Raw genomic sequence first — 12,171 nt, 5'->3', positions numbered from 1 at the left:
CTGAAGTGTCTTCCTGAGCTAGTCCCATCTGCCTGCATTTGGCCCATGTCCCTCTAAATCTTCCCTCTTCATGAACATGTCCAAATGCCTTTTAATTGTACCCGGCTCTATCACTTCCTTTAATATCTATCTGTTGATCTCTGTCTTCAACATACTCAGTACCTGAACCTCCACAGCCCTCTTAGGTGGAGAATTCCAAAAATCTGAATGAGGATTTTTTTTTCTCATCTCTGCTCCAAATGGTTGATTCCTTATTATCAAACAATGACCACTTGATCTACACATCCGGGCCAGAGGAAACATCAACTCTGCCTGTGTTCATTCAAACCTTTTAAAAAATTTGTATGTTTCAAAAACCTTTAGTTCTTCTGGAAAACAAAGTAAATCTAGGAAACAATGTAAGTAATTAATGCTTCAGCTATTGATAATATGTGTATTTAATCTGTCTAAATCATTCATAATTTAAATCTATCAAATCTTCTCCAGATTTGTCTGCTTTAAAGGTAGTAGCCTCTCCTGTTAATCAGGTCCCTCATTCCTGAAACCATTCTTGTAAATCTCTGCACTCTTTCCAAAGCCTTCATAAGCTTTCCACAATCTGGAGCCCAGAACTGGACAACATATTGCACTGGCCTGAGCTAGTGGTTTATACAGACTTACTATAACTTCATGCTTTTGTAAATAAAATCCAAGATTATTTTTGACTTATTGGCAGCTTTGTTCTTCCACATTCCAGGATTTGCAGTTACCCCAATGTTTTCTGTCTTTACACCCCTTTTACTGTCAAGCTTGCATTGTCTCTCCTCATTCTCCCTGGCAAAATACTTGCTGCATTCAAAGCTAGGGAAGCTGACTGAGATTGTGATCAGCCTCAAGTTTTAGGTATACTTTTAAAGGCTGAGAATAGACAGACAGTGGAAATTGGCAGCCAGCTCCTGAAAGCAAGGCTAGCTCAGCTTTAGTCTCTGGTATCAATCTTGGGATATTTGGAGGGTAGTGGCTGGGAGGTGCATAGGGAACCAGAGTTAAGCGAGTTGAAGAATCTGGGCTTGGTCATGACAATTTTCAAAGATTGAGCGCATTGGGACTACAGAAAGATTTGCTGAAAAAGATTCACATTTGAAGCAAAAGGGTGTGATTTAAAGAGCAGGGTAGAAGCTTAGTTTGCAATGTAATTACACAAAAGAGGTGATTTTATGCTCCTATCATCACTCAAAGTTCATGACACATGTATTCAAAATATAACTTAACTCATTCGTCATTCAGGGATTCTACCTGACCATTATTAATATATTTCATTAACCTCTTGCCTTGCCAACAGTGAACCTACAGCACTTAAATTGTATACGGTATATCATTCTACCTTTTGCAACTGAGTCTTCATTTTTCTTGGCTCCAAGCTCTGGAAGTCTATTTCTAAACCGCCACAATTTTATACTCCTCTCTCTCCTTTTTTAAGACAGTTCTTAAAACCTACCTACATCACCAATGAACTTTGGACTATTTAAAGGTGCTATATAAATATACGTTATGGTTGTTACATAGGGAATTGGACTAAGGTAAGTAAATAAATATCTTTTCTCACTTTGTAGGATGCTGGTGCTGGCAGACAAAGAGAAACAGCACTGGAAAGCACCATGATGATGTCAATCCATCCTCTGACTGACAGCACTGCTTTATTCCAATTACCGTTGAGCACCAGTCATTGCGAGGAATAAAATCCCTTTGGTTTATCGCTGATGGGGATGGATTAATTCAAATTTTGCACTCAACAGTTTGCGTGATAACAAAATTGCAACAGTGCCATTATGTTGTGGATGTTAAAACTGCACAGCCTGTTATTATGCAAATGAATCATAGAACCATATAATTATTACTGCACAGAAGGAATCCATGTTGGCTCCTAGCAGAGCAATCTATTCAGTCCCCTTCCCCTGCTCTTTCTCATAGCCCTGGAAATTTATTTCACTCATGCCTATCCAATTCCCTTCTGAAAACCCTGATTTCCATCATGCCTACAGGAAGTGAATTCCAGATCATAAGTACACTCTATGTAAAAAAAAGTTTTCCCTCAGAACCTCCTTGTATCCCTCGTATCCTTTTGCCATTTTAAATCTGTACGATGTCCATGAACCTTCTGTTAATAGGAATGTCTTCCTTCTACTTATTCCTTCTGAACCACTCACAATCATGTGCACAATTTTCAAATCTCCCCTCAGTCTTTTTTACTCCAAAGCCTCAGGTTCTCCAGCCTAACCGTAGCTAAAATTCCATAACCTGGATGCCATTCTAATCTGGGTAATAAAGAAAAACAAACAACTTGAAAGAGTGGTGGAAAAAAAAGCATCTTTGTCTCTGCATCAAATCCGTGTGAAAATAATCTCCACACATTAAATTTTATTGAATTCAAAAGAGCCAAATCAATCTGGGGCAAAAACTCACTTGCACGTTCAGGGCCAGCAACCAAAGACGCAGTTTTCATTTTGCTGGTCTAAGCAACACCCCGAATGTTCAACTTATAAGGCATCATTAATAGAGTAAGTTATCCCAGAAAAGTTGTAAAAGGGTTCTACCATTCTGGTAGCAATTCTAGATTTTAAACAAGAGTTGTAGTGTGACCTTGAGAGATGCTGGGGAAAGGAACTTAAAATGCTACTCTCTGTCCTCAGGCTTTGAATTGGCTTGTTCCTTGATGTGAGCATCCATGTATCTTCACTGACATTGTGAGATAGACAATAATCTATTATATTGTTTCCTACACGAAGCCCAGAAATATGTCTCCTGTGCATCTCTGGAAATATTGTATCTCCAGTGCAGAACTGGACATTAAATATATGATAAGTTAGATCACCAGATCAGTTCAATACTGTACATCTTTGGTTCCACATGTGTAAATCCACATTGGCATGGATCTGTGCCTTTAGAACATAGAACAGTACAGCACAGGAACAGGCCAAACTAATTAAACTAGTAATTAAATGCCTAACTAAGCTAATCCCTTCTGTTTACACAATGTCCATATTCTTCCATTCTCTGCACATTCATGTGCCTATCTAAGAGACTTTTAAACATGTCTGTAGTATTTGCCTCTTTCACCCCTGGTAGCGTTTTCCAGGCACACACTACTCTCTGTGTAGAAAAACTTGCCCCACACATCTCCTTTGAACTTTCCCCCTCTCACCTTAAATGCATGCCCCCTAGTATTAGATATTTTGACCCTGGTAAAAAGGTAACAGTTGTTTACTCTATTTTTGCCTCTCATAATCTTATAAACTTCTAACAGGTCTCCCCTCAGCCTCCGCTGCTCTAGAGAAAACATCCCAAGTTTGTCCAACCTCTCCTTAGAGCAGTGGTTTTCAACCTTTTTCATGCTGCGGCCCCCCAGAACATGTCCTTGTTAGATGGTGGACTCCCAAAGCCCACAAAGTCAAACAATCGATAATTCATGCATACAACACTTAAATTACTGCACATAGGCCCTATTGAAATAGTGACTATTTCAATCACCGATAATTACCAGTGGTGTCTTTCAGTGTTCAGTTCAATGTGAAGGTTGTACCTGTTTTGCACTGCAGAGTTTGTCCAAATGTGGTGGTATGTGCGACAAACATACGCATATGTCATCCTCAATATTCAATCTTGATCTGTATTTGGTTTTCATGGCAGTGACTGCAGAAAATGCTATTTCGCACAAGTAAGTGGTTGCAAGTGGTAACAGAACATTGACGGCTTTGCTGGACAGCACTCCTGGGAACATGCTACCCAGAATGACAACAGTGACATTCGGTTGAACTGCAAGCGCAAAGTCTTGTCAGATGACAGTTCAGCCAATTCTTCTTGGTCACGTCCAGTTAAATCAGTAAGCAGGCATTCAAACGGATTTCAAATCCAATCAAACATGCTCATGTCATCGTCGCTGAAATACTCATGGAAACAATGTGACAGCTGTTGAATATGGTTCAAAACGGTGCTCGCAACGGCCTCTGTCTTAGTCTTGTTCACTGTCAGAAAGTCAGCCAGCAACAGAAACATGTCATAGACGCCTTGCTCGCATCTTCCAGATACGGAGTTGTTTCTGGAAGGCATTGATTTTGTCATGCGTTTTCAGAACATTTGAGCCAGGTCCTTGCAATGATAGATTTAAGCTGTTCAAAATGTTGAAAATATCTGCAAGGTAAGCTAATCTGGCAACCCACGTCTCATCTGTCAAGAACTGTGCCAATGATCCGTTATGCTCGTTTAGACAAATGAGCTGTTCATCTCGCAATTCATATACACGCTGCACACTGTGGCCTCGTGACAACCATCTGACTTCTGTATGTAGCAACAAATCCTTAGCTCGGCTTCCATTTCACGGCATATGTTTTAAAACAAACGATGGTTGAGCAGCCTGACTTTGATAAAGTTAATGATTTAAATGCACGTGGAAAACACATCTGCAAGATTTTCATCCATATCCTTTACAGCCTCACGGTGAATCATGCAGTGGGTTGCTGCTACATGTGGAGCTACTTCTTTCGCTCGTGCGACTAGACCCGACTTCTGTCCCATCATTGCGGCAGCACCATCAATGCATACTCCAATACACTGTGTCCATGCCAATGCCGATCGTACAAAAAAAGTGTCAAGCACACGGAAAAGTTCTTCACCGGTTGTACGCCCTGGGAGTGCCTTGCAAAACAAAAAGTCTTCCAAAGCCTCTCCTTCCCAGCAACATCGAACATAAACCAACAACTGCGCAGCACTGGCAACATCAGTACTTCCATCAAGCTGAATCACAAATCTGACTTGCTGAAGACGTGCTATCAGCTGGCTCTGTATGTCTTCCGCCATGTTGCCAATTCTTCTGCTTACTGTGTTATCAGACAGTGGAATAGCTTTCAGTTTTTGACTGGATTCTTCTCCCAGTACAACTTCGCACATATCTACTGCTGCAGGCAGTATAAGCTCTTCTCCAATTGTGTGAGGCTTTCTGGAACGTGCTATTCGTAATGCTACCAAATATGATGCGTGAAGGGCCTTCTCATTTACAGTGGTGCAGGCTGTCATTTTGCCTTTCTGCTTGAGGTACAGCTCCTTTTGCCACTCAAAATATTCCTTCTGCTTACTAGCAGTATCTGGATGCACTGTTGTTAAATGGCGCTTCAATTTCGCTGGTTTCATTGCATCATTGGACAGTGTTTGCAAACATTCAACACAGAGAGGTTGGTCCGCATATGTCCCCACTGCGATGAAGCCATATGAAATGTATTCTGGATCGTACTTGCGTTGTTTTCTCTTTCAGTCACCCTTATCCCCTTCGTAATCAGAATCTTCCGGTTTCTGGTCAGCTTTTCTCTTCAGAAATTTCTCCATACTCAGCAATACACGCTGGACAGTTTAATTATTATTACTGATAAACAAAATTATTAAAACTAATCTAAAATTTACATGCTTGCACACTTTTCGTTTAACAGTGACGTCACTGTGGCATAAATGCACGGTAAGTAAGCAATATTATTAAGGCACACCAACAATGTCACTCAGTCTCGCTAATACTACAGTGCACAACAGAATAGTAGTGAATAGTGAACACTACTGACTACTCTGACTACACAAATCGAATATTAAGCAGCAGCTTATCAGAAGGGAACACCGTCTAAGTCTCTAAGATTGTCGCCTATAACAGATAGAATAGATATGGCCAATTTTCTGAATAGTGGAAAAATGGATCAAGTAAGTAAGCTACGTGTTTGTAACAGGTCGCTTTTCCATTTTTTTCTTGGCTTGCTCATGGACCCCCTGGCAACCCGCCGCGGACCCTTGAAAACCTCTGCCTTAGAGCACATGCTCTCAAATCCAACCTCTTGTGCACCCTCTCCAAAGCTTCCACATCCTTCCTATATGGGGTGACCAGAATTGAATGCCGTTTTTGAACAAAGATTTATGCTGTCCCTTGGAATGAATTCCAATGGTTTCCCAGCTACCAAAGTTAAACTAACTGGCTTGAAATTGGATACACAATTGTCTCTCTCCTCTCCTATCAGATTCCATTGTCTTCAGCCCTTTGTGACTTCCACCTATCACCTCCCAGCTTCTTGCATCATTCCCACTCTCCCCCTCCCTCACCTGCCTATCACCCCTCTCTCACCTGGATCCATCTATCACCTGCCAGCTCTTGCTCACCCCTTCCCCCCACCTTTTTATTCTGGTTATCTCCCTTCTTTCTTTCCAGTCCTGATGAAGGGTCCCGACCCGAAATATCGACTGTCCATTTCACTCAGTAGATGCTGCCTGACCTGCTGAATTCCTTCAGCATTTTGTGTGTTGCTCTGGCTTGTAATTACTTGGTTTATCTCTTTGTCCCTCTTTAAACGATGGTTCAGTGTTAACAGTCCTACAGTTGACACCATTTCTGTGGCCTGTGATGATTAAAAGAATTGTTGTCAGAACCTCTGCAGTTTCTTCAACAACAAACAATATGCTGGAGGAACTCAGCAGGTCAAGCGGCACCTGTGGGGGGGCAAGGAATTATCCACATCTTGGGTCGAAACACTACTTCAGGACTGGGTCCTGATGCAGGGTTTTGACCCAAAACATCGACAACTCCTTTCCTCTCACTGCTGCTCCTCGACCTGCTGAGTTCCTCCAGCAGATCTTTTGTTGCTCCAGATTCCAGCATCTGCAGTCTCTTGTGTCTCCTCTGCAGTTTCCTTCCTTTTTTCTCTTAACAGCCTGGGATATTTTCCAGGCCTGGTGATTTATCAATTTTCAAAAATGATAAACCAATTAAGATTTCCTCTTTTACTATGTTTATTACATTAAAATCATTCCATACCTGCTTTTGGCTCCTTGGGCTTGTAAGAGTTGCACTAGTCTATAATTTTAACACACATGCATCAAATGTACACCTACCACACAGACTATGTTTTCTGTGAGATCTTTTCTGTGAGATCTGAAAGACCAATATACCTTATATATCTTCACACCTGTAACATAAGAATTTATTTCAAATAATTGGAAAATGAGAAGACTTTTGGTGTGAAAGTTACATCAACATTTCTTAATGTTGATACTGGTAATGCTCAATCATTTGGAATGTAATGGAGACGAGGGTTGTGTTTCTTTTATGATATGCTTTGAATGTGTTTCTCTATTTTAAATTACTGAGGAAGCTGTTCAGACAAGGGAGTCTTCTGGAATAATCTAGCCATTGGTTCAATAGAAGTGCTTGGATGCCAGCAAATGGCTCGAACTGCAGTCAAGCAAGAAGACTTAAAAAATATATCCTACAGCATCAATCACCAAATTCCAGCCCCCCAACCCCTGAGGACAACACTAAAGGAACTGAGAATCATTATCTTACATTATTTCCCTGACTCTGAAGCATTTCCCATGACAGAATGTTTAATTGAGTCAATCATTTATATAATAAAGATGTTCTGCTAATGGAGACCCCTTTATACATACATATGCATTTGGACCATTTCTGAGTTTAAAAGATAGTTTAGTCCCTTGTCTTAGAAAGCTTCTATCAGATAATACTTCAAGCAGTACAGTGTTTTACATTCTCTGTGCTCACTCGTGAAATGTTTAAGAATTGATTTTCAATTCAAGAGGCACATGAGCTCTGAAATGTAGCTTCCTGCCCCCACCGGGATACCTTTTGCAAAAGAAATGTTTGTTGTTTAATCATTGCATAAGATGCAGCAAAATCCCTTGACAAGAGTCATGTCCAGGAGGAACAGCAGTCTCACAAAAGTGGTTAACATAGAAAGAGCATTAACTGTCTTTTTAAAGAAATTATTGCAGATAAGAAGAAAAATGCATCCAGTGAGTGAGGTTAAAATTTCTGTTGGAATTCATTGGCAATGAGGAGCCACAGTCCCAGCTCACCACTTTCCTATGAGTTAAAGCTCTTTGACTGCTCTGTGCAGTTATTAATTCCACACCAATGCTACAGAAATAAAAAGGGCATTTTTAAAGCAAGGAACAAGTTATGAATTTACTTGTACAAATACTTGCTTTGAAGTCATTAAAGTTTCACATTATACAAAATACCGTGCCCTCTTAGAGTCTTAGTGGGAGTTCTGCAAGTGGAGGACTCTGTAAAGCAATAAAAAGAATCTGGTTTCAATGAATTTCCAGTATGTTCAATTTATTATTCCGCTCTCAGGGGCCCAAAAGAACTGTCTTCTAGTTGTCTGTATTTCCTAGCATGTGCAGCAATTATTTCAAATAATTCTGATTAAGTAATGGTTTAGTTTGACATAAATACTAGAGTAAGCACCTTGGTATTTAATTCTGCGTGAGGGTGTGCAAAGTAACTTTGAACACAACTGGAGAGAGTAGATGAAAATGTGAGTGGAATTACAAGCGCAGGAGCAGCTGTTAACCGGAAGGTCATAGGGCAGCAATCCACCTGAGTCTTGGCCAGCAAGCTGATAATTGGCCGAAAAACTCTGAAATCCTTAAGATATGGGATGATGATATATAGCAATAGATTATGGTTCTAAAATTTTACAGTAATTGCTAAAACTAATGAAAAGTAATCCAGCAATTACAACAATGTAGAATATGCTTCTCAACATCTTTCATTTATGGAGTATCTATATTGCAAAAAACATCCCCAAGATTCTACAGAGGAACAATTATATAGAAGAGTAATAGATAACTTTTATCAAACAAATTATCAAACAAAACCCGTTACGGAGGAACGCAAGAAAATGTTAGGAAGGTGACTAACAGATTGATTGAAGAAGTTGGTTTTTTAGTAGTATTATAAGGAAGAGAGAAAGATATGAATGTGGTGAAATGTGAGGATCCAGAGCTTGGTGTTAGGGAAACTGAAAGCACAGCCATTAATGATGATATGATTTAAATCATGGATTTGTAACTGGCCAGGCCAGAATCTGAAAGGTACAGAGATCTTGAAAGGCTGCAGGGCTGGTGGAGGTTACATAGTTACGGAGGGGTGAGGCCATGGAGGAATTTGTAAACAAGGATGACAAGCTTAAAGGTAAAGCAAAACTGGGCTAGGGGCCAATGCTGATTAAATAAACTTGAATAAGATGAATACAGTTAATGTAAATTCTTGGAATTAATTATCATATGTTTGCTTCAAGACATTTGTACTTGAATCTTTTTCCCTTAATTGTTTTTATATTCATTTTTGGAATCTGGGCATTGTGGCAGTGTCAACATTTTTTGCCCTAAATGCCCTTGAAAAGGTGGTGGTGAACTGCCTTCTTGAACCACTGCAATCCGCAAACGTTTTGCACAATTGTGCAGCATAGAAGGAGGCCATTCAGTCCAATACCCCGTCTAACCATTTGGAAGGTGATCAAATAGGTTCACTCCACTGAGAGGTCAAATGTAAGAGGAAAGTATACTGTAAATGGCAGGACCCTAAGGTGGATTGATGTATAGAGGCACCTTGGGATGTAAATCCATAGCTCCTTGAAAGTAGCAATACAAGTAGATATGGTGGTAAAGAAGGCGTACGGCATACTTGCCTTCATCGGTCAGGAAGTCACGTTGCAAATGTATAAAACTTTGGTTTGGCCATGTTTAGAGTGTTCTGTGCAATTCTGGTCATCACACTACAAGTAGGTTGTGGAGGCTTTGCAGAGGGTGCAGAAGATGTTACCAGGATGTTGCCTGGATTAGAGAGCATTAGCTGTAAGGAGAGGCTGGACAAACATGGATAGTTTTCTCTGGAGCGTCAGAGGCTGTGGTGCGACTGATCAAAGTTATAAGAGGCATAGACAGGGTAGATAGAGTCTTTTTCCAAGGATGGAAATGTCCAATACTAAAGGCTATAGCTTTAAGGTGAGAGGGGTAAAGTTTAAAGGAGATTTACAAGACAAAGTTTTTTACAGAGTGGTAGGTTCCTGGAACTGTGCTGCCAGAGAAGTTGGTGGAAGCAGATACGATAGTAATGTTTAAGAGACATTCAGACAGGCACATGAACAGGCAGGGAATCGAGAGATATAGACCATGTGCAGGCAGGTGTCCAAACTAAACTGGCATAATGTTCGGCACAGACGTTGTGGGCTGAAAAGCCTGTTCCTGTGCTAAACTATTCTACGTTCTATGATTTGATTGTACTGAGAACTGGAAATCTCAAAGAAGCCAAGTTTGCCCCTTTGACTGCATTGAGCTTTGTTTTATTAGTTTATGCGATATGGACATCACCATCAAGGCCAGGATGTATTATCCATCCTTAATTCTCCAAGCAGGTGGTGTTGAGCTGTCCTGTTGAACTGTTGCATGTAGTGAAGGTGCTCCCACAACAGGAGTGAGGGATTGTGGGGAGTTCCAGGATTTAAATCCAGCAGTGATGTAAGAATGACAATAAGCTCCTAAGTCAGGCTGGTGTATGACTTGGAGAGAAGCCTACAATTGGTGGTATTCCCATGCACCTGCTGTTCCTATCATGTTGTCCAGATTGCATCAAGGTAATTGGTAATTGGTTTATTATTGTCACATGTACCGAGGTACAGTGAAAAGCTTTTGTTTGCATGCCATCCTGACAGATCATTCCATACTTAAGTACATCAAAGTAGTACAAAAGGGAGAAAAAACACAATGCAGAATATGGTCTTACAGTCACAAAAAAAGTACAGTGCAGGTAGACAAATAAAGTGCAGTGTTATTTATATGGATAAAGCAAGTCTTGAAAGGAATATAACAGATGTTTAAAGGTATAATTGAGAGATTTGATTGCTAAAGGGGCATATGAAAAAAGTGGTAGGTAATAGAATAAATAAGATCATTATAAAGATACAAAAAGACAAGGATAGTAAAAGAGATGTTAGAGTCATTCAGAGATGGAAGAAAGAGTGTAACTGTAAAGAAATGTACGGTCAAACCCAAGTTAAGTGGGGTTAATGTTCTAAACAACATTGTGTAAGTTGAAACTGTGTAACTTGAGGCATTAAGTCCATGGAAAATAAGAGATAGGGACCTAGTTGCAAGATCTGGTAACCTTATTTCATAATAAAAGGATATTTAAAAACAAAACACCAGAATTAATTGCCCTAATAAATACTACAATTTACAGATTAATTTCATCCAAAGGGTTAGACTGAGGCTTGAAAAAGCTAAGGGGTCTTTGGAATATGAAAGTTGATCTAACCCCCTCTAAATGCTGAACCCCCTTTCCATGATGTGATATTAAGATCCATGATCTCTTCACTCAAGTTTTGAGCCTTACACAGGAATCCCAATGTGGCTGTAGCAGTAATTTCAAGCATAGAAGGCTTTATCTCTTCCTCCCTTTCCCTGCTGGAAGCAATAAACTGCTCAAGTATTTCATTTTTTTGTTCCTGTTCTTGGGAGTCAATCCATTTGACCACTTTCCCATTCAAATCCCTCTTCACCCAGACATTTGATCAGACTGATTGTTAATGGCTTCATTGTTGATGGTCGGGAAGCCTCTGAAGCCATTTACAATCTCAGGCCAGGGACTGTACCAACAAGTATTCAAGGTTGGACCTCCTCATAGGCCTCCTGGATGATGCTGATGCTGTTCGAAATGTTGTTTATAAAACTGCATCAGATTCTCAACTCCCCTTTTGTTAACTGTGTCCTGTGCCTGTTTGTAGAACTGTCTGATGTAATAAGACTTGGAAGACTTACTACTTTGATTCATAGTTTAGAAAACTGATGTTGTGTTGGGAGGCAAAAGCATAAACTACTGTGATCAACAAAGCACAATGGCTCTGACATGTGACTTGGTACGTTGTACAACACAAGAAAAATTAAGATTTTTCCTTAACTTTTGTGTGTGGCTCGTGTGTTCTTATTGGAATGCTACATTACCAGCAAACGTTTCTTATTTTTACCCTTTAGAACACATGGGTTTTTGGCTTTGTACACTAAGTTTGCCTTTAAAGTCACCTGAAGTATTTGCTTAAACTAAAGAGTCAATCTATCTTTAAATGTCTTCAAACCACTGAAAATCACTGGCCACACTTTTTTCGTTGGGTTTATTAAGTCCTGTTACCCACTTTGTTATTTAAAAAGCCCTATTTCATTACAGTTAAAAACTTGAGTGGGTTCATAGCCTTTATTTAATAAATTCGAAAAACACAGGACAAATCTGCCGGCAGTAAATGGCTTGGCATCCCTACTTTTTCCTTCACTTCCAGCCATGTGTTAATCCAGAGACAAAGCTTTGACCCTAAT

Source organism: Pristis pectinata, chromosome 3, assembly GCF_009764475.1.
Source record: "Pristis pectinata isolate sPriPec2 chromosome 3, sPriPec2.1.pri, whole genome shotgun sequence".
In the NCBI taxonomy this organism is placed as follows: domain Eukaryota; kingdom Metazoa; phylum Chordata; class Chondrichthyes; order Rhinopristiformes; family Pristidae; genus Pristis; species Pristis pectinata.
This window is presented reverse-complemented; position numbering follows the sequence as displayed.